The sequence below is a fragment of the Passer domesticus genome, chromosome 11, assembly GCF_036417665.1.
Source record: "Passer domesticus isolate bPasDom1 chromosome 11, bPasDom1.hap1, whole genome shotgun sequence".
Taxonomy (NCBI): Eukaryota; Metazoa; Chordata; class Aves; order Passeriformes; family Passeridae; genus Passer; species Passer domesticus.
The window spans coordinates 23753613-23781411 of record NC_087484.1 but is presented as its reverse complement, the minus strand read 5'-3'; the positions used below and the strand labels follow the sequence as shown (position 1 = coordinate 23781411).

Genomic DNA, 27799 nt, shown 5'->3' with positions numbered 1-27799 from the left:
TTGAGGGCTCAAGCAAACTCAGTGTTTCCTTCCCGCAGCCAAACAAGGTTCTGCAGAGGGCAGAAGGATATTTTCTGAGCAGCAGCTGCAGGAATGCGTTGGGCAGTGCTGCTGGGATCAGAACTCACCTTCAATCCTAATCCCAGGCTGGCCAATTTTAACTCCACATTTTAACGTCACAGGTTTGAAGTGCCAGAAACATCGAGTGTGACTTGCTGAAGTGTCACACAAATCCTTCTTGCAGAAGCTGCCCTAAGGTAGCAGGAAAACAATGCTCCAGCTGAGACTTACTCAGCTCCTCTGGGGGCTGCCAGCCCTCTGGCAAAGTCCAGCAGTGCCAGCCCTGCCCAGGGATATTTGTGCTCCAGGATTGCTCATTCCTTTGGTGTGTCTGTGATGTGTGTGCTTTCTGGAGAGGGGTTCCTCAGCTGCCCTGGCTGCCAGGCTGTGCTGGGAGTGCAGGATTTGGTGCTGGCTGTGGGAAGTGGTTTCCAGAGCATCCTCCCAGCTCTGTGTGTTTGCTGGTTCTGCCTGCTCAGAGATGACACACTCCAGAAGCTGTTCTGGATCCTTCACAGACCATGTCATGCTTTCCATATCGAGTAAAATAACTTTATATTGGTTATGTTGTTTGTTTTAGAAAACATAAATGGCACTGGTGGTGTGGCTTCCCATGGAACCTTTGCTTGTTGGACAGGGAGCCTGTGACCCCACCAAGCACCTTCTGTCAGAGGAGTGGCAGCTTGAGACCACAGGCAGAGCCTCTGTACAAGGGACCCCCCCCATGGTCAGGGGTTTCTGCACTTTGGGGCAGTGAAATCCATTAATGCTCACCATGGGGGTTGTTTATGGATTCAGGCTGTGGTGGATGTGCTCACAGGGGAGGAAGGAAAGGTTGTGTTCAGTGTTGAGAACATTCTGTTCATAATTTTAGTTCCTGGCTGAGGTTTCCATGCCCAACACAAGAACCATTAATGTCAATTCCTTTGCATGAGAAGCAGTTTTTCCTCTCTTTGCCTGGTGTATTAATTAAGTCAAATTTGTGCCTATTCCTGTAGTATGAAATTCATCACTTTTCAACAGGAAAATTCATCTATATTCTAGAAATATTTAAGTAGTTTTATTCTGTTATTTTAGTAGATAAGACTGCTTCTCAATAGCAAGAATTCAAGTAGTAACCCAGCTTAGACTAGGTTGCCCTCATAAATTATATCTTCCTAGGAGGAAGAAAATCAGAAGTAATATTAGAGCTTTATCTAGGGAAAAGGCTAATAATGTCACTAACCTCATGATTTCAACTATGGAAATTGTCTTGCAGTGTGAAATTTATTATGTTTAACATTCATGATACTGTTGGACCATTTAATGAGAAACAACATAATTGATTTTCCATAATGAGCCATCTACCAAAAATATTGAGGGGAAAATTGTCTGTTGGCCATCTAAAAATTTTTTTGAAACACAGTTGGGATGCTGTTGAAATAGGGAACTTAACCTCAGAAAGATTTTTTTAAAATTTAGAAAATGAGCTGGTATTGCAATTAAATGTGGAAATTAAGAGTGGATGAGTTAATATAGGCAGCTCTCTGAATTTCAAGCTTACATTAGCAGCTCAAATACTTACCACCCCCCACCCTCCCATAATAAGTGTTATTTGAATTAAAATCCCATTTTAGTGTTTATTGGTTGGGTTCATTGATAGCCTGTGCTGATAGCAGCCCCTGTGTGTTTGTGGATGCAGTGTCCAGCTGAGGCATCACTGTCCAGGTGATGCCTTTTTTGGGCTTACCTAGAAACAGAGGCCAGACAAAATTACATGGATAAAAGCAGATATATTTAATGAAGGCCCTTCAGGTACATTAAGGGCAGATGAAGCCTCACAGAGGCTGCACCCAAGATGGACAATGGTCATGAGTTTTTCACACAATTATAAGTTTGGTCCATTTACATACTATCCACCAATTACAGCTTCAGGTAATGAAGTCATTTACCCCCAGTTTGCTCCCCTCCAATTCACTTCTGTTTATTTTTGGGGCCTGGGGCAGTGAGGTGTCCTTGGGTTTCAGGCCTGGAGAGGAATTGTTGTGTCTGAATAAACCAGGAGAACAGTAGCTGAGAGGTTATGGACCTTTAGAGCTGTACCCCAAAGCAGTTCAGGATTTGGAAAATGTAAAAGCTGAAATCCTAAGGTGGTGATGGTCCCCATCCACAGGGCTCAGCCCCTCATCCACAGGGTCACCTGTTCCTTACAGTGTGTGCTGTGACCCACACAGGCTAAGAAACGCCCAAAATCCCACCTGTGCACCTGGGAGCAGGGTCATGCCCAGATGCCCTTGTGGGGAACCTGAGGAAAGGAGGCCCTCAGGAAAAAACAACTTTATTGCTGATGCTCTGTGCTCTTTGCCACTCTGGACAAAGAAAGGATCAGCAGTAGAAAATGCCCTTAGATGCCCCATACCAGTTTCTGTTTAAAGCATGTTCCAGAGCTGCTGTCAGTAACACTGCTGCACATCCAGGGCTTCCTCACATCAAGATTCCCATTTCTGTGAAACTACACCTAAATTTGGGTGCTTATTCTGGTAATCTACAGAACTTCCTGCAAGGATTTAGCAGCCAAACTGTATAGAGGGCACGAGCCTGGAGGCCTTGGAGAGCCCAGGAGTCCCTGTTACCTCCATGTGCTGGACACTGGGCACAGAGCAGGAAGCTTTTCCTGCCCTGCAGAGCACCTAAAGTGCATACCCAGAAGGCACAAGGACTGTAATAAGGCTAGCAGACTTCAGAAGAGCTTTTTAGTGCACATTAAGATGCTTTATAGGCATTTAGGTCTGCCAGTGGATATTGATGAATAGTCCTGTAGTAGCCATTAGGAAAGGAAGGGCTCAGTCCTGATGGCCCTCTGACACCTCAGCCCTGCTTGTGCTCAGGCTACCACTCACACAACCAAGGAGACTCATTTTCCCCCACCAATAAAATTTTGAAGCTTGGGCAAGATCTGCCTCCAACAGGCTGGAATTTCACTACCTGAGACTTTTTAAAAAATTGATATGTTCAAGATTAATACTCCTGTTCATTGATGGATTTTGGAAATATTATACTAAATAGCTCTATAAAGCAGTGGGTTTGTTCCATTATGTTTCATTCATTTGTTGGATTCCATGTTTTATTGCTGCTGAAGTTACCTGAAAGGGAATCCTGTGAATATCTTTGGACCAAGTTCCCTGAACTCTGCCACTGGACAGCCACTAGGAAAAGTCAGAAGAAATGCTGCTTTGGAACCCTTCAAATAACTTCAAGCATTGTTTTAGTAGTCTCCAAAGTATTGCCCATGCAGGCTGGCTTCTCTCACTGGCACAGTTCAACCCTGTCATTCCACTGGATGGGAGCATAAAAGAGGATTTCAGGAAAATCATGTTTCTGAAGGAAATACTCAGCACACCAGCCACTAGCACTCTCCAATTCTGAGTTTTATGCAGCCTTATTCAGCAGTAGCCTCATGATTTTATTGAAATAAAATGTTCTGGGTAAATTGTCTCATCTTTGAAACAGTTTGCAACTGTTTCCCCTTGGGGGAAAACGAGAGTGTAATTTTCTAGCTATTTTAAACCATGTAAGCACCAAGGAAAATAGTATGATTAATTTATTTTGGAGTATGTTGATTACCTAGCAATTAAAGCTGTATAATATTTTTCTTTATGGAACAACAAAGGCTAGTTTAGTGCTTTTACTTTAGTTTCAGCTCACTGGACTGGCTTCATACCTGATACAGACAGATTAATGCTCTGAAAGCACATGAAGCACCTATATGCAGCTGAACATGGCCCACTTAGCTCAAAAATATGATGGGTCTTCACAGAAGGGACTTTCATTCATTCACAGCATCTGGTTCCATTACATTCAGCCCAATCAAGCCATGAAATTGAAATAAAATTACTTTTGACAGTGGTGGTGGCAGTGTAACAATGAAAGCAAGGTGGGGGGAAGGAAATATATACATGGCAGGAGAGGCTCTAAGTGAGGACAAGCTGTGTAAAGTGCCTTTAAATTTTCAAATGAGTGACTGGGTGCGTGGGAAGATGAACTTGGAACTACTGGAGCTTTCCAAGGTGCATTTCACCATGGAAAAAAAATCCAAGGTGCATTTCACCTGCTCTTTGGAACTGAGATTGTGTCTGTGTGACACGGCAGGGCAGCATAACCCTTTCCTGCACAGCTGCTGCTGCCCAGCTCTGGTCCTTGTGGATGCAGGTCCTGCTGCTGCCACCTTCCTCTCTGTCCTGGGGCTCAGCGGGGTGGGGTGGGCAGGAGCATGGAGGGAGGGAGGGAGGATGGCAAAGTGGAGAGCAGAGGAAAAGGTGGCTAAAGAATACGGGTATTGTTAGAACCTGGATAGGATCAGCATGGCAAAAGGGGCTGTGGTTTCTGTGCCAAGGGCTCTGCCACCTCGTGTGTCACGTCAGGGCAGGGGCAAGGTGGGCTCTGTGTGTGTGGCTGTGGGGAAGCATCAGGTGTTGCTGCTTTGGGGTCTGTGGTGGTCTCTGCACTCAGTGAAAAACTTGCTGCAGCTTCTGAGCCACCATTCCAAGAATCTCCACTCACCATGAGTTGCCAATGAACTGTCTGCAGCAGGGTGGGGACATCTGCAACATCACCCGTAAGGCATGAGGGGAGGGGATGTGGCATTCACATTCTCTGGAAAAGTTCCTTTGCCCAGAATTTTCTCCTGGGAAGCTGAGAAGCCTCAGAGAAAAGGAAAACAATTCTTATCTCATTTGCTTCTCCTGTGCTGTGCTCATGTGGAATGTGTTTGGAGATTGTTTACCCACAGGTGATTGTTCCACTGGATTCTGCTGGGAGCTGTTTTCACTCTTTGGCCAATCAGGGCCAGGCTGTGTCAGGACTCTGGAAAGAGTCACAAGTTTTCATTATTATCTTTTTAGCATTCAGTAAGTATCCTTTCTGTATTCTTTGGTATAGTATAGAATTCTTTAATATAATATAGTACCATAAAGTAATAAATTAGCCTTCTGAGAACATGGAGTCAGATTCATCATCCTCCCTGCCACGGGGATCCCTGCAAATACAATAAGGGGTTGATGTTCAGTGTAGGCACATCACACAGTTACAAGCACAATATCTGTTTTTAAGCATGCAGGTCCAGAGGAGAAAAGGTGTTCACAGTCCCCAGGCAGTTGGCACTGAGCACCTCAGGGCTGTGCCTTGTTCTCAGTGCTATAGATAAGCAATGTAACAGCTGGCTCTCACAATTAAGAGATAGGTATGATATAGATGTATAGTAATGTTATTGTAAGATGTCATTCCATAGTCCTCTTTCCCTCCCCCCCTTGTAATAGCCTTAGTAGTCAGGACATTTAGAGGAGGCTGGCTTGGTAGCAGGAAATGTGGCAAAACAATACCTGCCCTCCAGTCAAGGTGTAAAAAGTAACCTCCACCAATGGACAGCAGAGAAAGAGTTGGCTGACAAAACTTTCAGAGAGGTGAAGGACATAAAAGCAGAACATCCATTTTGTAGATGAGCCACGTAGCAGGCAGCCACAGGGGGGGCTCTCAGTGCTGTAATTTTTCCTTATTTAGTCTTTTGTTGTGGTTTTTGTTAAAGATTAATAAAATTTTTTGAAAGTGAATGGTCGTTTCTCACATTGGTGACAGTGCCTGGGACAGCTCTGAGGCCTGTGCACAGAGGAGCTCTGCTCAGACACTGTGCCAGCCTCTCCCATCACATCAGGGTGGGGACATGGAGTCAGAGCTGCTGTGTCTGTGGCAGGACTGGACTGTGTTTAGGGAAATAGGTGTGAGAAATGATACTCACTTCCAAAAATGTAAAAGGTTTATTAAAACCTTATCAAAAATACAATGGAGGACTTAATAGAGAAAATATTACAGCACCGGGAGCAGAGGATCTGTCCCACCGTGTGCTCACCCACACAATGGAGGTTTGGCCTTTTAACCCTTTAGCTCCCCCAGTGTTCTGTCCATCTCCTTCTTCACTGTCCAGTGGTGGAGATCACTTCCTGACATCTTGACTGGAGGTCAGGTGCTGCCTCAGTAACAATCCCACCCTCCCAAATGTCCCAAACCCAGACCACCCCCTGAAAGCAACACAAGGGGGTAAAACATAACTGTAAGTCTATAAAACTTCTCTTAACATATATACATGATATTTGCCTTTTAATTGTGAGAGTCAGCCGTGGCATTACTCATCTGTCACACAGGGATGTGCTGAAGGCTGTGGAAACACTTCCCAGCTTACAGGTGTGGCTGTGTGTCCTGGTTTTCTGTGGGAGGTGTTTACAGAAGCGATGTGAAATTTCAGCTACTGGAAAACTATACATGTTTCTGTGGAAAACACATGTTAAAAATGAAATAAAAGTAGGAACTTTCTCTTTTATTTCTGGTTTGGGAGCAGATAACAAGGCCTGGCCCAGCTTTTCTCTCAGGTGGGCCAGGCCCTGTCCCGTGCTGTTTGTGCCCTGCACAAGCTGTCCTCACATGACATCTCAGTGTCATGGCTGTCCATCAGTGCAGTGGCCGTGTCCCGTGCCTGAGGGCTCATTTTCAGGGTGCTGGTGATGGGGACACAGTCCTGGCAGCCCAGCCAGATCTGTGCCCGTGACCCTGAGGCCGTGCTGCCTGCCTGGAGTCCCCAGGGGAGCTGGGGCTGTGGAAGGAAGCTTGTGTGGGAGCTGCTCCCTCCTTCATGCTGAGCCTGTTCAGAGAACAAGCGCTTCGTTTGATTTCTCTAAATTCCTCATATCGCTTTCTCTGGGTCTGGATTGAAGGCACTGGAGACTCTAGTTCATGTTGGGACTCAGGTGTTTATTATTTCTTATCAGTAAAACAGCCTCACAACCATGAGTTTGGCAGCTTTTCATTAGCAGGCACAGACTGGCTAACAATCTCTTGTTACAAGGTCTTTTAAGACTAAACTATCCAATTAAGAACTGACACCTAGGTTATTTTCCCTTTAAACCTAATAACTGATCCCAAAGAGCCCACAATGCAGACTTTTCTGCCCAATTACAAAATGCCACCCAAACCCATGAAGAAGAAGGAAGAAGAAGCATGAAGAAGAAACCCAGGACAACACCCTGTGCCCTCCATCTTGCTTCCATCACAACATACTAAAAATCCCAAACCCTAAATTTCTCACCAGCTGATATACCTACACTACTCTCTGTAATCTGTTTCACACTTTTGTGGATTCCAGTCTATCTTGAAGCCTAGGAAACTTTCTCCATGAATGAGGGTCAAAGTCAGAGCTCCCCCGGGGGTCAGGGCAGCCCAGAGCAGACAGAGAAATATTCCCAGTGCCCTGGGTTTCCACAACCTCATTACCTCTCATGGGAAGCTGCATTTTTCCTGCAGTTCCTGCAGCTGTTGTGTATCCTCTTTGTGCTCACTCACCAAATCAGTCACCTCCACAGACTTCATTCTGTGCTGTTGCCTTTTTTACTGGCTTCTGAATGTTTCTGTGATTGTCAGGGAAGGATTTATTGAGCATTAATCCATCTGGGCTTGCACATCCCCACCTCAGTTGGCTGGTGGCTCCTGTCAAACCTGGGTATTTCCTCCCTCCTTACAGCACTCTGGAAGCAAGGTGGGAATGTTGGACTTTCTACCCCTATGCGTGCTGCCCACTGGTGAGTCAGGACTTTCCTGAATGTTTTGATAAGTGTGAAAATGATGAAGAGATGTCAAGGCAGGAGAGGGTGCCAGTTTATGTTCTACGTTTGGTTTCTCTCTCTGACAAGGGTATGTTGCTGTTTTGGAGGAATTGTTGGTTTTGGTTTTGTGCTCTTTTCCTCCAGTGTGTTAGAATGCACCATTTATTTTTCTAGGTTAGTGGGTAAGATCTCATGCAAATTGTTCCTGAAAACAGCTTGCTTTCCTTGTCCATGAACAGTGTGCCTTTTCATGAATATATTTAGCCTTCTCATAAACATGGATAGTTCCTAAAGCCAATGTCTTTCTCTTTACACATCCAAGGCTGCCAGAAACCAGTCCAGAGAAAGCAATTTTTATTTACCACAGCATTTCTCCAGCCTCACTATTTCTGGAGGTGTTTTCAAAAGCAAATGTACAGAAAGCAGCAGCTGTTTTAGTCACACACATGAAAATCAAGTTAGCTGAGGAATGAATTTTACAACACATCACTTTTACTGTCATACCTGAAATGAGTGATTTAACTGATGACTGTAATTTAAATCAAAATATTGCAGGCTTCATTCAGGAAAAGTAGGTGATATTTAAATGAGGAAATAAATCAGGATTGAAACTCAAGACTTTTGTTTTCTGATGCTAACTTTGAAAATAATGAACACAGTTCATCCTGTTGCACACATTGCCCAGCACCACTCCCTGAGGCTCCTGGTGCTGTGCTGGGGGCACTGGCTGCTCCTGCCAGGGCTCACCTCAGATCTTCCCAGGCTGTCAGTGCTGTGCCAGGTGGATTCTGTGTGACTGCAGCCCACCCTGGTGTGTGTAATTAAACAGAGCTTTTCCCTCTGGGTGAATCACTGGCTGGTTACAGAGGCAAGAACAGATCAGCTGATCAGGCTGGGGATGAGTGGTGGGGCAGGAGCTCTCTGTGTGAGAATAACAGCTGGCCAGAAATCCAGCAGGAGCAAGGTGGTGCCTTTTGAGGGGACCTAAAAACAGAGGCCAGACAAAATTAAGGGAATAAAAAGTGGATGTATTTAATGAAGGGCCTTCAGGTACATTCAGGGCAGATGAAGCCCCCCCAGGGGCTATACCTAGAAATGGATGATGGATCAAGGGTTTTCACACTTTTATAAGTTTGTGCCATTTGCATGTTGGGGGTTAATCTTCCAATTACAGCTTCAGGTAATGAAGTCATGTACCCCAAGTTTTCTCCCCCCAACTCACTTTTGTTTCCATCTCTGGGGCCTGAGGCAGTGAGGTGTCCTTGATTGCCAGGCCTGGAGAGGAATTGTTGTGTCTGCCCAAAATGAGAAAGCAGCAGCTCACACTGTGTATGGAGTTTAGAGTTATGCACTAAAGAAATTACAGGATTACAAATACATGAAAAATAGAAAAGCTAAAATCCTGAGGCATCAAAGATGTGCCAGTGTGCAGGCTGCTCTGCTCAGAAGGGTTCCCTGACAGGGGCATCTCCTCCCTCCTGGCTTAAGGGACGGTCCCTTTCCTGTGCCTACATTTATTTATTGTTTTTACAAATAACTTGTCTGCAAACATTTGTGTAAGTTATCTGTCATACCATATTTATCTGCAGTCAGAGGATATTTTGAAAGGCAGGTGCATCAAGTCAAGCTTGTGACAGGTTTCATGGGTGTGAGGGAAGCTGGAATGGCCCAGGGCAGGGGAGGGCAGTGGCTGCCAGGCTGCAGGAGCTGCCATTGAGTGTGGGAATCAGACACGTGGGAAAGTCACAAATCAGATGTGCTTGTCCTTTTCCTGCTGCTGAGTTCCTTCTGTGTTCCCTCATGGGATGTCAAGAAGTCACCTTGGTTCTTATAGGCAAAAGGATTTCTTCTCTTCACATGCACATTGATGATGGCTAGAGAAAATGAGGATGTAATCAATCAGTGAAGTTTGGTATTTTACAATATGGATTATTTTCAGTCTGTTCTAGTCTGCTGACAGATGAAGCTGAAGTTTTCTGAATGCTTCCAGAAGGAGAGACCCAAGTGTCCTCAGGATAACTTTAAGCTTCTCTGTGCACAGAAATGAACTGGATCCTGAGCTGTGCTGATACCCTATTCATGCACAGAAGGGAATTTCTCCTGAATAACTGTGTTTGCCAATAGAGCAGCTTTTGGGGGGAGATTTTCTGGCACAGCTCTCTGAAGATCTTGTAGCCATCAGGCTGATGTTTGTGCTGAGCTCTCCTGTGGCTCTTGTCATCTATCACCTGGAGCAGGTCCAGTTCTGCAAGACAAAAGGGAGTTTTCAAGAAACCACGGGCAATCTCTTACTTTTGGACACATAACAGTTAGAGATTATTATGCACAGATACAGACTAGCCTATGCATCTGCTAATTATCTTCCCTGATCCACCAAAATGATGGAATATTTTTCTCAGTCACATGTAAGTGATATTGATGCTGGAAGGGAGCAGGTGATATAAATCACTGCAGTGCTTGGTTCTTGCTTTAGAGCAAAATGGGCTTCTCTTAAGTGCCTTCTCATTTTAATGTGATGCAGCTAGAGAGTAGGTTTTCAGAAAGAAAAATCTGGGGTCCCCAAACTTCAGCTGGCAAGTAAAGCTCTTGCTTTCTTTCTGAAGAAGAAGCAAAAACCAAGGTTTTGTGGGAAAAGGTACACAGTTGTCCTGGTTGGTGGTTGCAGGGGAATTCATTTGTGATCTGGATGCCAGATCTTTCCATGTGCCTCAGCAGGTCCATTTGCAGTTTCCTTTTTGGAAGATGCCATCCCAAGTGTATTTGCTGTTCACTGACTCCGATGTGCACAAGTAACAAATAAGAAAAAATATTTCATGAATGGTTTGGGGGTGGTAGGGAGGGAATGAAAAAGTGCTAAGACTCATCTTTTCCCAGCTGTGAAGTTTATTTGTAGTCCTTGTTCCCTTCTGGCTCCATCCCATTTGCTACACTAATGTACAGAGGAGGAAGAGGAGGAAGAGGAGGTTGGGACAGGTTCCCTGGGAAGACAGGCACAATCCAGTGTCTGTGCTGGCAGTGCTGCACCTGCCAGGACAGGAATCTTCACTTCCCAGCTCAATGCCTTTGGGTTTCAGAGAAGAAAATACATCTCATCAAAAGAAGATGAAGATTATCTGAAACCAGTGGGAAAATATTTCAAAACAAAACCCCTCAGAATTGGGATAGAACCCGTGAGTCTGTGCAGCTTCAAATGCACTGCAGACAAAAGTACCTCTGGGTTCCCTGAGCTCTGAAAAATATCATTAAAGGAAAGTAAAAGAGATCATTGCTTGAAAAGGAAATTCAAGAGTGGCACAAACCCTTCATAATTTCAAATATGAAGTCTCTTCTGGGAGAACAGTAACTCAGGGATCCTGAAAGTTCAGGAGGTTTCAGATCCTGAAAGATCAACGAGGTTTTTGTGAACTTGAGATTTTTCTTTGTGTTTTTGTGTTGAGGTTTGGTGGGGTTTTTTGTGGGTTCTTTTCTTTTCTAAAATAAAAGTCTGTATCCTTCATCCCTTCTCTGTAACCCAGAGGTGATTAGAGAGCTCCTGTGGAGTATCAAACTGCTATACTGAGATGACAGAAAAGCTGTGAATAACCATATCTTAGGAAAAATCTTTGAACTTTGCCTAAAAAAAAGAGAGTAGTAAGGACAAATCAGCCAGAGAGGTAAATGTGTGCCAGAGTTTTATCACCTGAGATAGAAGCTGGATCCTGCACTCCTTAAAAATAAATAAAAAAGTAAGTAAAAGTACGTTTAATCATTCCCTGGAAGTGAGATCCCTGCTGGAACAATTAATTCATAAAGCTGCCTTGCAGGCCTGTGGGAACTGGGCTGGCAGCAGTGATTAATGCTGGCTGCAGGAAGCAGCCCTGGGGAGGGATCACAAATTACTTAACCCTGCCCAAATGGCTTTGCCAGGAGCCCCCCACCAACAGGTAACAAGGGGGAAACTGGAATTTAACAATGATTCAACAGGAGGGCAGATGCCTCCTGGGGCAGAGGAAAGGCCTTGGATAGGATGGAAGGGTCCACTCCGTGTCTCAGGGCATGTTTTTGTGACTTTTCTAAACAAGTGTACCTGTGCTGTCCTAGACAGTTTGGCTTTTTTTTTTTTTTTTGGTTGTTGTTTTTGTTGGGGGAGGTTTTTTTTCTTTTTTGTTGTTGTTGTTGTTGGGGTTTTTTTACCTTAATGTGGATTCTTGTTACTTAAGATTAACAAACCATATTTTTTATTTGATATGGCAGATCCATAAAGTAGATTTTTTTCAGTTTAAGAAGTTTAGCATCTGCTCCAACTCCGCAGCACATCCATGGGGATATATCCGTGGTCTCCTGAGCCCTTGCAGCTGGGAAAGCCCTGGGAGAGGAGCACAAGTCCTGGTTTTGTGGTTCTGCTGAAGTCTTTTGATACCTTTTCCAAGGCTACCTAAGAACAGAGGTTAGACAAAATTAAGAGAATAAAAAGCAGTTCTATTTATGGAAGGGCCTTCAGGTACATTTAGGGCAGACAAAGCCCCCCAGGGGCTACACTCAAAAATGGACCATGGCTCACAGGTTTTCACACTTTTATAAGTTTGGGCCATTTGCATATTGGGGGTTAATCTTCCAATTACAGCTTCAGGTAATGAAGTCATGTACCCTCAGTTTGCTCCCCCAACTCACTTTTGTTTCCATCTCTGGGGCCTGAGGCAGTGAGGTGTCCTTGACTGCCAGGCCTGGAGAGGAATTGTTGTGTCTGCCCCAAATGGGAAAGCAGCAGCTCACACTGTGTATGGGGTTTAGAGTTATACACTGAAGAATTGCAGTGGGAAGAGATAGAAGCTGCACTCCTTAAAAAATACAAACACATGAAAAATATACAAGCTAAACTCCCAAGGCACCAGTTTCTGTTCTGGAAGATCAGAGGTGTGCATTGCACTGCGTGTAGGAAAGTGCTGATACCAGAGGAGCCCTGGAGGGCAGATGATGTGTGGCCCTGACTTTGTCAGAGAGGAGGCTGTGTGGAGTTTGGAGGGGTGTTTGTCTGGCTGGGAGCCTGGCACAGCAGCTCCTGTGTGGAGCAGGGAGAGGCCATTGTATTATAACCTTCAGCTGAGAGAAGCATGGCCAGGGCTTGGAAAGAGCACAGTCACTCAATTGTCTGAAAATTTCACCCAGGGAATTCAATGCCATCTCCCAAGGGGTACCGCACAGGGTGCCAGGCACTTCGGGTCAGAGTTTTGATTTTGTCCTGGCTGCCAGCATCCCCACATCCCTGGGTACATCTCCTTCCCTTGCTGCCCAAAGGCTTCAACTCACTGTAATCTGCCTGGTTAATAAAAGAAGTGTTCTTCCAAAAAGGCTGTGCCAGTTCCCCACAGATTCTGACAGGCTCTGCAGCTCCCCAGGGACTGAAGTCTGATTTGTAAAGGCTTGGGGAATTCCTGGATTCCCTGTGCAGGGCACAGCAGGCAGAAATCAGGTGTTTGAGGGGGAAAAGTGAGGTCTCCATCATTCCCCAACCTGTGTGAGGAGGGCTTGGCATGTGTTGTTTGCATGATCAGGTACTTCATAGGAAAACAACAGCTTTCTTTAATTCAAACACTAAGTAATTTGAGAGTTCATCTAGCATTTCAAGTTGATACAGATTTGGTTTTATGTTGGCATTAAACAAGATTAGGTGTAGTTTTGTGTTTAATGCATATTTTAAATGTACTGTGATAATGGAGTGCTGTACTCTTCAGTCTAACCTGAAGAGAATTGAAGAGAATTGGAGAGTTTATACTGAAATGAGAGGAAAGCTTAGTTTTGGTAAATTTTTCTTAAAGCATCAGCAAAATAAAGAGGTTGATGTATAATGAAGCTCTTTGTGTGCTTCTGAGTTCACAACAGCTAAAACAATTCTGTTAGCTCACAGATTAGATTAAAACTGTAAAAATGAAATAAAATGTCATCTGTGTAAATGATCTACTACCACAGGTGTTGAAAAACAATCCTGAGCAGGAATGGCCTAGGCACCAGGTAATGAAATTATGATGACAGATGATAGTTTAATCAGGTGATTGTTATGAGGTGGGCCTGCCATCCTGAGCTCTTCCCAGCAGCACTGGCTGCCACGCTTGGAGGGTGGCAGCACAGAGGATTTGCAGTGAAATTTCCATGTGATGACTGTCAGCTTTGCAGGGAGAACTGCATCCTTTGCTTCTCATAATACTGTCTCTGTGGACATGTTAAGCAGCTTCTTCACATTATATACCCATTTATTTTATATATATATATGTATATAAGTATATATGTATATATGTGTGTGTATATATATATATATATATGCATATATACTCTAAGTGGGATCAAATGTTTATTTTCAAGGGCTGCAAAACAACCAGGTTTATCTCTCCTTTCTAATAGATTAAGAGGCCAGTGCATAACAATTAAGAAGCAGTCCTGTAACTACTGAGAACATTCAGGTCTGATTCCCAGCATCTGTGGAGGCTGACACAGTAACACAAGCTGACCAAAAGAATTTCTATTAAATCAGAGAGGTGAGGCATTTGTTCTGCCCTCAGCAGCACTGAGTCCTCACTCTGCAAACCATCAAACCTCTCCTCTGAGCTAGGTGAGCTTGCATGCAGGAGGAGGAAAAAGCAGTTGCTGTCCTTCAGGCTGACACAAGTGTTTGGGTTCAGAGCCCCAGTCCATTTGCTGGAGGCCCTGCAGAACCACCAGCCAGAAGAACACATTAAATACTTGATAACCCAATATATAAACATTTGATAACCCAGTATATCAATAGTTGATAACCCAGGCCAGTGGCTGTGGTCAGATTAGAGGCAGAATGTGCCCTGCTGCCACTCTGCTGTTGGCACTCATTCAGGTGTTCCCTGGTTTTCCAGAGATGGGGCACAGGGCACAGGAGACAGGCTGAAAGGGAGAAACCTGTCCTTACAATGCAACACCGAACCCATAATAAGTGTTTCCTTGGGGGAAGCCAAGCTTTGAAAAAGCCAAACAAACACTAAAGCCCCAAAGTGAGTTTGTTTTGGAGTCTCACATGTTTCCTGTCCTCGTGTCCCTGCAGCAGGCACATTCTGGCAGCAGCTGGCTCACCTGGGCAGCAGTGGGGAGCTCCAGGAGGTCACTGCTGGCAGCACAGGTGGCACAGGAGCTGTGCTTGCACATCTCAGGACATAAATCACTCTCTAAAGAGCAGCTCAGCTCTAAAAGACCTTCATTTCCCACCAAGACACGACAGGTTGCAGCAGAGGCAGCTCCACTGCCATAAATCAAGCATCAGAGTGGCTTGGGGTTTGCAGTTGCTGTCCTGTCCACCCAGAGGAAGGTGAGGGTGAGCTGGAGATGTCACAGGAGGTGTAAGTCAGGGGAGAACATGGTTTCACTGCTGAGCTTTGCTCTCACAGCAGAATTCATTTGGATTGTTGTGGTATTTGTTGGGGTTGCTAGGATAAAGGAGAAATGGAATTAATTGGATTTTATGTTTTTAGAAGGTTAATTTATTGTATTATGATATTATATTATATTAAAGAATGCTATATTAAAACTATACTAGAGAATAGAGAAAGGAAGACAGAAGGCTTAACAAAAATGATAATTTGTGACTGACTCCTCAGAGTCCAATACAGCTGGCCGTGATTGGCCATGAAGTTAAAACAATTCACATGTTAGATAAACAATCTCCAAACCACATTCTAAAGCAATAAAATACAAGAGAAGCTGAGGCTTCTCAGCTTCCTAGGAGAAAATCCTGGGAAAAAGATTTTTCAAAAAATACCACAATAACAGATTGTTCTGTTGCCTCTTGTGGTTGGAATTTAGCAGATTGTACAACCTTGAACATGAAGGCAAACCTTGGAACCAGTGGGAACAGAGTAATTGGTACCAATTTCCATGAGCCCTATTGATCTGAGTGGAGAGTGTATTAGTTGATATCTCTAACACTTTGTAGTGTTCAAATTCATCAATGCTCATAAATGCCAATATGTAACAGCGGGTGCTGCTGTGATTTAGTGAATCATTATTATTTCTATTTAGTAAATCAGCTGCCATCACTGTTAATGTTTAATTTGTAAGTTAGTGCATCACCCAGCAGTATAGGAGGGATGAGGCTGCAAACACATTTTCAGTAAATATGATATAAATACCATGACTTCTGCTATTCAGTGCAGCCCATATGTTAGCTGTTGATAACTATGATTTTTCTATAAATACAGCATTGTACCCTGACCTTTAAAGGGATGAGATGTAAAATGGAGAAATTTACCGTGATAAATATCTTTTGAAGGAAAGTGAAAAGGATCTGAATTTAGGATAGAGCAAGGCAAATGGTTACTAGAGATAAGTGTGTGCTTCTCTTAATGAATTCTTAGGAGTGGACCTGGGCTATAAGGGAAATTCTGATATTGAGCACATTTGTTCAGGAGCAGTGTTTCTTCTGACATGAGTGAAATGCCAAGTCTTGGTGTGTTTTGGTGGGATTCCAAGGGCTCCCAAGGATCTGGTGGTGTTGTCACCCCAAGGAAAGGCTGTCAGAGCTCTGGGGAAGGAAGGCAGCAGGGGACACCTAGGTCCAAGGGAACTGCTGTGCCAAACTGCCCCCACGCTTGTGCCAGAGGGGTCACACTTTGCTTCCAGGTTAATAATTCAGTGATAATTACCCAGGTGGCCTTGCTTCAGGTGGGCTGCTGATATTTATGAACCTGCATCCACAGAATCCCTCTTGAAGCTTGTTGGAAGATGCCTGGGGCCATGCCAAGGGTGTCAGTAGTGCCTGGATCAGGGGCTCTAAGGAGTGAGCAGTGAGCAAAGGGTCTCGGGCTGCTGGAGGCCAGAACACACCATCCCACAGCAAGGCCTGTGGGAAGCACTGCCTTGGGAACTCGCATCTCAAACCAAAAACCCACAGGGATTTCAGTTCTGTGTTGGAAAAAAACGCTTCGAGTGGGTTTTGATCACTGAAAGGTGAGAGATTTTAAAGATGATGCCTGAGTAAATGGGGAGACTCCCTCCAGTGTGGCCAAGGTTTTCCTGTCCAATTCAGAACCCTGGCTATCTTCTGAGCTGGGTGAAGAGGAAAGCCCAGCCTCTGCTGCAGTGAAGGCATGCAGAGATCTGACTGCAGTGAGCAGAAGTGTTTCCCAGAGGGATGACCCATCCTTCCTCTGGGCCACCTCTGCCTGCTGGGCCCTGCAGTGCTGGGGTGAACTTCAGGGCAACTTCAGCCACCAGATAGACTGTGTGCAGCACAGGAGTCCAACTGTGAGAGTGTGGGTTGGGTGTTGGGGCTGGGCATGGTTTTTGGGAGGTGCAGGGGTATTTAACCCAAGGCTAGCATAGAAATAAGCAATGTTCTGCCAAACATATTTTGTAAGTTGGAGGGGGAGTCAAACATTTAGCAGACACTGAATCACTTAAGAAGCAGCCAAAATTCAGATTTCAGAGAGGAATCAAGGGCTGCCAGAACTTCTTCTCAGTTCCATACTGACTGCCTTATCATTGCTATCCACATTTCTATAAATTTACAGAGGGTCTGAAGCTTAAATAAGCTATTTTACTAGTCACTGCCCAGCTTTGGGACTTTCCACATGGAGGGGGGCTGCCTTATCCATTAGTCTTCAGTACAATTTTACTGTAATTCCTGTCATCCTAAATACCCTCCTTCCCCACCCATGAAGAATCAGCCCAGTGTTTGTTCCTTCTCTCCAAGTGCAATAAATGGCATGGAAAACAGGCTGGAGTATCTATGCATTTTATTACTAGCTGTTTTCAAATTCTGTCAACTTAATCCAGAGAAGTTTGTTTATAGTCTTTTGGCTGCCTTTTTTTTTTTTTTTCCTCCATGCTGAGGTATAATAGAAGTCCAGTATTTTCCAGAATGTGCCCCCTTTGGGGATATTTGTATCTGGGTGGATACAGCCAGAGGTGAAAGGTGCTTCAGCCTTGCTGTTGTTGCTGTTGGGCTGCACGAGGCACTGGCAGCATCTCTTACAGTGAAGGTTCCCCGAGCTCTCTTCTGCCCAGCCTTCGATTTGTGCTGACAGCATCGTTTTGTCTGGGTGATTCATCATTTCCTTCCAGTCACAAACCTTTAGACAAAGGAAACTGCTTCAGCAGTGAGCCCCCACCGTGCTGGGAGGTACTCTCCCATTTGGACTGAGAAGTCCCCAAAAGGGGATTTCCTTCCCTTCAGGAGGGTCTCTACACGTGCCTGGCAATAGCAGGAATGCCAGCGTAGCATCCTGTCTCCACTGGGTGGGAATGACTTGGGTTCATCCCAAAGAAATCCTCTGGCCTTTCTTTCCTTGCCATTCTCTGTCCCTCATAGCTGCTTCTCCCAGAGACCCATTGCAACAAATAAAAAAATACTGCTGTCATTTTGGAAGTGAGCTACTTGAAGTGCCCCATTTTACCAAGATAAAAAAGTACTCAAATGAAATTAAAACCACCTTCCTCAGGTTAAGATCTTATCACTGAAGAGTCAAAAAAAGGGCTGAATTGTCTGATCCTGATCGTTTCTGTTAAAAATACTTCTTTGCAGTATGCCTCCTGCTAAGTAAGCCTGCTGAAATAACTACGTGAAACTCAGCTGGGGTGGTGGGGTGGAAATCTCCTGTTTCATTTGCTGCTTTTTCTGCCCTGAAGGCAAAATTCATAACATACAATATGGAAATGCTGGTTCCAGTGACATGTTTTATACCACTATCCAATCTGGTTACAATTTTAATATAAGCATCACATTAGCAAGTGTTTCATCTCCCTAAAATATCTCCCCAGTTTTTCAATTGTAGCTCCTTAAAGCTTTCACGACAGTTCACGTATTTATTATTTCTTCTTTCCCCATTCTTTCCACCTCCTGCCACCCTCACCAGCTTGGCAACGTTTCCTTGGCCCTTTGCTGACCGAACTTTCTCTCACTGGTACAAAATTATAGCTCAGCCTGTTTTCTCCCAGTCCACAGGAGGCGGGAAGAAACCTCACATATCATGACTAAGTGACATTTAGCACATTGGGTCTAATCGGTTTCAGCCCTCTTCGAGCAGGCTCTGCTAGATTTAAGAAGTCAACACAGTAGGAAGTGTCTTACCCACAACAATCTGCCTACTCAGAAACAGCAAGTTGGACTTTATTTAATCTATAGTTCCTTTAAAGTGACAGGGTTGGTAAATGGGCTGCTCGTTTGCATCTCTATTTCTAGAAAGCCTCTTGCTGGTTCTGCTCCGCGGCGCGTTGCTGATCCGGGAGCTGGGATGGCAGGGATAATGTTATTACCAGCAACTCACACATCTCCGAGGAGCTGCTGTGCCTTGTGCTTTCAGGAGACCCTTAACAATTCCTCCTGCACCCTGGAGGCACCAATCAATACCTGCCCTGCTCTCGCCGGTGTCATCTGCACAGGATATTGGCAGCATCTCTTGCAGCAGGTGCTCATTAGGAACACCCAAGCTTTCCCTGCTCAGACCTCCATTCACACAGCATTCTGTGCTCTGCATAATTCCTCATGCTTAACGTTTTCCAGCAGAGCAAATGAGATGGTGGAATCAGGGAAATGTGTGTGTGTGTGAATTCCCCCTGGGGACCTGGGCTACCCCCAGCTCACGTGAGTGTGTGTGGTTCTTTGTTCACAGGCTTCTGTGTGCATGGCCTGCTTTAGAGCTAAAATGTACAGCAGATAACTCAGGCTGTCCTGAGGGTACAGCATGGGGGAGTGCAGGATAAGGGATAAGGAAGATGGATTGGGAGAGATTTGAGACACGGGTTAATGGAGGAAAAGAAGGCAACACAATCAAAATCTGATTGTGTTTAACAATTTCCATAGCAGTCATATCCCCAAACAAGTCAGGCCACATGCTGCTCCTAATTATACAGCTTTCAGGCAGCAGAGAACAAGTGATGAACTCTAACAGTGACGACTCATGTAGTTAGAGGGTTAGAACAATTAAAGGAGTGGGAAAGAGATCTCCAAGTTGCACATTGAACTGGAGAGGGGCTCACAAAGACACTCCCGTGGGGCAGCAGGTGACAAAGGCTCGCTGCTGGCAGCAGCAGGAAAGAGCAGAAGGCACGTGAGAAAGCAGAAACAAATGGTGAGAGGCAGGAGAATTTCCTTTGTCAGGCATTGCTGCAGCCATTTACACTGGGAGCACAGCAGTGCACTGTACAAAATGTGCAATAATGTTTTTCATTGCTCAGATTGCTTTCCCCAACAGTGCCTTGGGTATTGGGGATTACGTATCTCAGTGGCTCAGTGTGCATGACGTTGGAATAGTAAACTGTAAACTTCAAAAGGCAGACATAAACTTGGCTTTACTGGGCCTCTCCTCCCAGTAGCTGTCATGTCTGAAGTTGTTTGAAGGCCAGAGGAAGAAGTGAACTGCAGGCAGTGTAAAATGCACAGCAGCAGGATTAACATGTTCAGACGTGTTTACCACGTCACATTTGATTCTGTTCAATTTTAATTTCTGTAATTGAGATGGGTGATCAGTATTCCTTTGTACAGACACCCTTATTTTTTTCTTTACCTATGTTACCCCCAGGTTTTTGGTAGTAGGTGTCATTTATTCCCATCTGGAGCTTGGGTGGAAGTGTTGGGAAATACAGGGAGACCAGTAACAATTCATTAGGAAGCCCCATTAGAAAGCTCTTTTAATGATGATCCTTTGGCAAGCTAGCACTTTAATTTTTTCAGCTGACTTGTTATAATTTGTTTTTAACCAGAATATTATGCTGCACTAAATCAAACCCCACATAAAAACCTTATCACAATGATGAAATGATCATTATTAATCAAACATGCTCTTGTGGAGTGTAACCAGGGAATTTTCTTTCTTTTTGATTTGTTATTGACAACACCTATTCTGCATAAAAATATTAGCTGACTTTAATTGTGCTTATCTACTCCACAGCTTCATCCTGTGCATTACCTCAGTCTTGCAGGTTGCTTGCAGTGTAAAAGGAACACTTGTCCCCATGGTCTGAGAGCTGAGGCAGTGCTGTGCCACTAGAAGGATGTGCTGTGTAGATTATTCATGTCAAAGCAAGTCTTCATTTGCTGTGGAAAATACAAATGTTTCATGTTATCTGTGGGTATCACAGGAAGCAAGAGGTCCCTCAGTGACACTCCCTATTCTCTGTGTTTTCTCTCACAATCTCTAATTTCTGCTCTGGTTGCTGTGTGCATCTCCTGCTCTGTGTTGTCTTCTTTCCTGAATGGGAAACAAAATACAAGAGCAGTAAAAACCAATCTGTGACTCGTACCTTGAGCAATTAAATGTTGTCAAATACATTTTCCAGATGGTTTCACTCCTGTCCATGGCTCAGGGGCAGCTGCTCGTCTGCATCTTTTGGGCTCCCTGTGCTGGCTTTGCCTGGGCTGCATGTGTTGCACTGTTCTGCCGTTCTTGGGACCCTGCCTTTGTTGAAAGTCCTCAAAAAAAACCCAAAAAAAAAAAAAAAAAAAAAAAAAACCAAAAACCACAACAGTCCTCCTTCCTTTGTCTCAGTTCTGCCACCCTGGAGATGTAACTGAGTTTTGGGAATCCACACTCCAACAAAGCCTGTAGTGACCCAGGCACATTTCTGTATTGGTTTCCCTAACAGGAGCAAGGCATGAAGAGTGAGAGGGTTTTGAAAAGGCAGTTTGCATTACTGCCTCCCTGTTTACTCCTGTCCCACTCCTCCCTTTCCATTATTTGCAGATAACTCTGCCTGTGCACACATGATGAAGTCTGAAGAACTGATCTGGGCTGAAAACTTGATCATTCTCCCATCCCACATATCACAATGGCCCACAGGCAGGTGCACTGTGATGGACAGGGATTGTCCATGGGGCACAACCCTAGGGCACAGGGGACACTCAGTCTGTCTTTGCCCCCAGGAGCTTTCAAATCTGCCACTTCTGTCCAAGAGACACCTTTGGGAAGCCACCACTTCAGCTGTGCTGAGGCCTTTTGTTGTGGCAGGTTTGGGAATGGGTTTCAAGGCTGTATCTTGAGGAACAGTATAAAATAGGGATGTGGATTCTAGTTCCAGTATTTCCTAAGGGAACCTTCTGAAAGAAATCAGGTTCTCGAGTGCATTTTCCTTTGTTTAGCTAAGCAATAGTTACCTCTTTGTCTTGCAGTTATTTCTAGTGCTCACCTGGAGTGGTCACAGGTCCCTCAGCCTGGGTGACACTGTGCAGCTCAGCCCTGTCCCCAGGTGGCTGCAGAGGCTGGGGCTGATCGATGGGGCTGTGGTAGCACTGACAATAGGAGTTATGCTTATTACATTGATTCTGCATGGGTTTTCTCCTGGAAAATTTACCACTGCTAGTTTTGATCCCCCTTGATGAGCTGTTAAAGGTATCTTTCCACGAGAAGAGTGTGGAAAACAAGGCATGACTTCATTTATTCGTGCTGGGGCACTGGTAGTGATGTTGATGGGAAGGTGATACTGCCAATATTGTTCACACTTCAGCCCCATCCCTGCTACCAGCACCATACCTGAGGCTTTCAGCCAGTGCCTGATGAAAATCATCTGCCTTAGGGAAAAGGCATTTGTCCTTTTTTTCTGTCCTAGATCCAGGGTGAAGCTAAGTTACATTTGTGTTTCAGAAACTTAATGTACAGGTTCAAGGCTCAGGAAGTCAAAAAAGAAGTACCACTGTCTTCAGAGCCTGATCCAAATGCTTTTTCATATGGAGAGCGTTCAGGCACTGAGATTTTCACCTAAAAGCATTGTCCAGAGAGTTACCAGCATATAGTCAAACGTGTAATCCCTTATGTTCCATATTGACACATTAAAGACTTGTTCTCACTGCCCATTTTTAAACTGACAGAGAGAACCTGTCCCCCAGTGCTGTAAATATTCCATGATGCAAGGTGTCCCCTCCTCTGAGGTTTCGTTACACTGAAATCATCAAAACTGCTGCCTGTGAGTGGTGACTTCTGCAGACTGCAGAATGGGGCCCTATTGTATTTGCAGGGATCCCCGTGGCAGGGAGGAATGATGCACCTGACTCCATGCTCTCAGAAGGCTAATTTATTACTTTATGGTACTATAGTATATTAAAGAATACTATACTATACTAAACAATACAGAAAGGATACTTACTGAATGCTAAAAATAATAATAATGAATAATAAAGATAATAATGAAGACTTGTGGCTCTCTCCAGAGTCCTGACACAGCCTGGCCCTGATTGGCCAAAGAGTGAAAACAACTCCCAGCAGAATCCAATGGAACAATCACCTGTGGGTAAACAATCTCCAACCACATTCCACATGAGCACAACACAGGAGAAGCAAATGAGATAAGAATTGTTTTCCTTTTTCTCTGAGGCTTCTCAGCTTCCCAGGAGAAAAATCCTGGGTGAAGGGATTTTTCAGAAAATATGAATGTGACCGGGTCCACATTGGGCTGAGGAACTGCAAGGCCAGTTCAGGGCAGGCAGGAGCAGCACGGGTATCTCAGCAAGGCAGCTGGTTTTGCACCCTCTCTTCCTCATAATAAATGAAGACAGGATGGAATGTGCAAACCAGAAACATGTCCTTGCCAAAAACCTATTAAGTGTAAATTTCAATATGCTCTACCTCTAGATATTAGTGGGACTAATTTGAAAGGGAGATGTGGGAACTGCTAACTTAAGTGAAATTTTAAAAAGAGCAATCAGTGTTTGATCTTCTATTAAATATTTTGCCACTTGTGCTAAAGAAACAGTTGGTAGTTTTTCAAGTAGAAAGTTGCCACTTTGCAGAGGAAAAACACATTTGCCTGCGAAATGTACAGAGATGGTGACAGGAGCAGTCGTGGTGGGAGCAGGGTGAAATCTGATCTCCAGTCTAACATGATTAACAAAGTAATTTACTTTTCATACGTGTATATGCAGGGGGGTTTGTGGTTCTGTTTCAAAGCTTTGTTTGTGTTTCCAAATGGGGTAGAGGGTAATTTAGTGCAGAAGGATGGAAATGACCTCTGATTGCACCTTACACTGTTGGTTTATATTCTGGTGCAGCAGTCAGTAACCTGTTAATATGGTGTATTTCACACATAATTGCTGGCCATATTAAAAGTTTTTATCCTAATTCCTTAGTAAATATTAATGTACAGTATTCACTAGTATCTGTCTGTTTCATTTACTTTTCTCATTTTTCTTTGTAATTCCTTTTATTTCCTTTATTCTTTGGTGATTCTAATCAAAGCCAAATCCGGTCATTTTAATGATCAGTTTTTATTAGTCCTCCAGGCAAACTGCACTGCAGAGATATGACATTGGAGCCCAATATTATTATGCCTCTACAGAAATGATTAATTTAAGTGTTTTGCATATTGCAAGAATTAAAAACATAATAAATCAGCAGAGGTTTATTATACTAAGTGATGTATGTAACCTATTAGCTATTGTGTTTAACTGTTCAGTATTTGTCAAGATTTCTTCAAAATCTTCGTTTGTGGTCCTGATCCAAAGGTTGGTGTGTACATTGCTGTGTAAGCTGACTGATCTTGGCTGCTCAGAAATGAGACTGATGATAAAGAAAAATTTTTAAAAATTAAGTTAAACCCAGAATTTCCAGAGACTTCAGCTGTGCTAAGACTACAGAAAATAAGTTTGGATTTTCTTAACAATGAGGCTTGGTTAGTTTTTCTCAAATCAGTGAATATAAAAGCTCCAATTTTGTTGCTCAGATCTCTGGTGTCAGGAGTGCTGTGGACAAAACCATTTGGGCAAGTGGCTCTGGTGTCATTCCTGTCACTGCAAAATGCAGGAGCCGTTGTCAAGGATCACAGTGCTGGACAAACCCTGATCCCTCCCTGCAAAAACCAAAAGTTTTTACTCAAGTAAAATCCAGCAAACGTGGCTGGAGCAGGAGAGGCAGAGGGTGAGGACGTGTCCATGGCAGCAGCTCTTGGCAGCAGTCTGACCCACGCTGCTGGACTCAGCTGTGCCCTGGGCAGGGGATCCTCCCTGGCTTTGTTCCCTGGGCAAACAGGCACTGGCCATCCACTCAGCAGCAACCAGGGTAGACTGAATAAGTGTGCTGCATCTCACATGAGCAAACAGCTGTTGGGGGAGTCCCAGAGATGTGGGCCAAGGCAGGACATGGTGGCAGTCCCTCCAGCCTGGCCTTTTTTCCTTCAAATCCCCCTTTGCTCAGAAGTGCTTATCAAGCCCTTGTGTCCTGTGCTCACTGCTCCTGGCTGCTGCAGAGAGTGGCTTGGCACAGGCAGAGTGGCTTTTCCAAGGAATGGGGATTTGGGACCTGCCTGCCTGTGTGTTTGGGAGGCTGATCTCAAAGGTTTGCTCTTTGTAGGTCCCTCTTTGTGTGGCAGGTGCTGGAGGTTCATTCTTGACCAGCAGGAGCAGTGAGACAGAGTGCTGCCCTGTGTGTGGGATGGAGCGGTGGGAACGGAGGAGGAAAGCAGCAGGAGAAGCCCTGGGTCAGAGGGAAGTGCCAGCTCTGCCAGTCTGAATGCAAAAGAGGCACTGGTTTTTGGCAAGTGGAAGGGGAAAATTGGCTGAGTCAGGGTGTTAGATCTTCCCAAAATCCCCCAGGAGAAGGCAGGACCCCTGCAGCCACTGCTGGGCTCAGTGCACTCCAGAAAGACTGCAGTGAAGCTGAAGGGAAGTGCAGGGTTCCTCTGCCCCAGCCCAGCAAGAGGGAACCAGGGGCAACCCTGCACCTCTGCTCACTGGAAATCATCAGGAATGAGAGACAACTTCTTGGGAAACTGGGCATGTGGATGAAGGACAGCAAGGCATTGAAAGGCACGTGCTGTAAAGGAGCTGACTTGCAGTCCCTGTGCCCTGTCAGGTAAAGTGTGTGTGCATACACATATGTACCGTTAAGGACACAGATAGAAATTCTTCTAAATGAAGTGAAAAAGATTGTGTCTGGCATAAAAAGACTTCTGTTTTACTCGAAGAAGGAAGCAAATGAAGCTTTTGAGTAGTTTTGTACTCAAAAGTAGAAAGGAGTAGGTTTTGGGGTGGTAAAATGAGCTAGAAACAACATCTATGACATTGAGGCTTTTTTATTGAATCAAACAACATTTGTTGAATGCTACAGAGAGAGGAAATGAAAAATCAAAAAGCTAATAAAATTACCTTTTGTTCTAGGCTTTCTTCAATTTTGGGAGCTAGCCAAAATGTTACTCTGTGGTATTGTGTATCTTTTAAAGAAATACCCATTTATAATTCTAAAATTATCAGGAATTTGTCCAGTGGTTTATTCCTCTATTATTAAAAGTACGTGGCTTCTGCCTGCCTAAATTTGTCTGGTTTCATGTTCTGCCTCTGGGACTGCTGCATCTCTGCTAGGATGAAAAGCCTCTTCTTATCAGTTTCCCTTTCCCCAAGTAAGTATTTACTTGGTGATCAGACATGCCTTAACCTAATCTTTGATAAGCTAAATAAATTGAACTCCTTGAGACTGTCACTGTAAGATGTGTTTTCCCATCCTTAATCAGTCTCAGGACTTAGAGCCATTGGGAATTTATCACGCTCTCCCCTGATGTGTGAACACCAGTGCTGAATGTGGGATTTTGCTGGCTGCAGTGGTAACAGAATTGATTTGGTTTTCCCCTGCTCTGTGCCTGAGCCACTGTGGTCCCTGTAGCCATAAAGCTGCTCGGGTCAGGGGCTGAGGGGTGCTGCAGCCAGGCTCCTCAGGTGACCCTGCACACCCAGGGCCTGGAGGGTGTTTCCCAGTGTCTGTTCTTGGCAATTTGTCGTGGAAATGGTGCCTCAGACAGTTCTCACCTGCTGATCATGGCAGACCATTAACCAGCAGAGATGGGGTTTGCCAGCATTGCTGTGCAAGTAGCTCTTCTGATTAGATCAAAAGATGCTGTTCTAGCAACAAAACACTAGTTTAACTCAAAGAAGGAAGTGTTTGCTCTGTCAGCAGTTTGCAAAGGCTTCTTTTCTTCCTTCTTCATGCTGCTCTGTAGCTGTCCAGAAGGGCTGTGCACATCAGTGGACTGGGCTGCCTGAACAATCCCTCTGCACTGACCGTGCCATGCTGCTGTGGGAATTCCCATCATAAAAATCCCTTCCCTAGTCATAGACTGGAAGGAAGGAAGTGATTAAGTTTGTTTGTTTGGGGGCTTTTTTTGCTGGTTGGTTTGTTTTTCTTATGTGGGATCAGGGGCTGGGGAAGGAGGAGGGGGCTGGGGCTGGAGGGTCTAGGTTAAAAGGTAATTATTTTTGTAACAGAATTAAAACCTGAAATACATTGAACCGATTTCTAATACAAACAGGATCAGCATTAGCTTTTAAAGGATTGCTATTATCATTTCAGGACTGCAATGTGATTTAAACTGTAATAGATATTGATTTCTATATTAGTGTTCTTGCTCCTTGTATTGCGTTTCTGCTGCCATCTGCTAAAACAGGAATGGCATTTTTCACTTTATTGACTGGACAATGAGTTGGAATATTGTATTGCTGCATTCTCTGGATCACCAGGATGACCACATGCTTACAGAGGCTGGGACAAGGCAGCTGCTGGGACACTTGCATTTTAAAGTTACAGGAACCAATTAGTAAGTGTATATACAAAAAACTCTTAAAGGCCTTCTAAGTCACTCATGGAAAGGCAGAAATTTACTCTAAAGAGCATCACAGCTGTTCCACAGGACACTGAGTTTTAATGAGAAGTAATGACTGCAGTGTCCTGTGCTGGTGGTCTGAAGCAGCATGGGCAGGATTTCCCAGGCACTCGGGTGGAGCTGAGCTCCCACAAAAGCAGCAGGAATCCCACCCACGTGGGCAAACACAAGTGCTGCTATGGGATGGTAGCCCACAAACCTTCCTCCCCAGTTCAGACCAGTATCAGACTGGGAATCTCATTCTCCTCACTGATCCCAGTTTAACAAATCTCAGTCTAAGGCCTCCTCTCCTCTCCTCTCCTCTCCTCTCCTCTCCTCTCCTCTCCTCTCCTCTCCTCTCCTCTCCTCTCCTCTCCTCTCCTCTCCTCTCCTCTCCTCTCCTCTCCTCTCCTCTCCTCTCCTCTCCTCTCCTCTCCTCTCCTCTCCTCTCCTCTCCTCTCCTCTCCTCTCCTCTCCTCTCCTCTCCTCTCCTCTCCTCTCCTCTCCTCTCCTCTCCTCTCCTCTCCTCTCCTCTCCTCTCCTCTCCTCTCCTCCCCAATTTCCCA

General features: G+C 44.7%; 1 protein-coding gene and 1 long non-coding RNA gene across 6 annotated transcripts in view; one reads left to right on the top strand and one right to left on the bottom strand.

The window, feature by feature from the left end:
* The window catches only part of LOC135309655 (glypican-5-like), a 381061-nt gene that overhangs the window by 319042 nt on the left and 34220 nt on the right, over window positions 1–27799 (top strand). The window lies entirely within an intron of this gene.
* LOC135278389 (uncharacterized) lies at window positions 11885–12678 on the bottom strand. Its single transcript, XR_010345903.1, has 2 exons — window positions 12336–12678; window positions 11885–12099 (listed from the first exon to the last, which is right to left on the bottom strand). It is a non-coding gene; the product is annotated as an uncharacterized LOC135278389 (long non-coding RNA).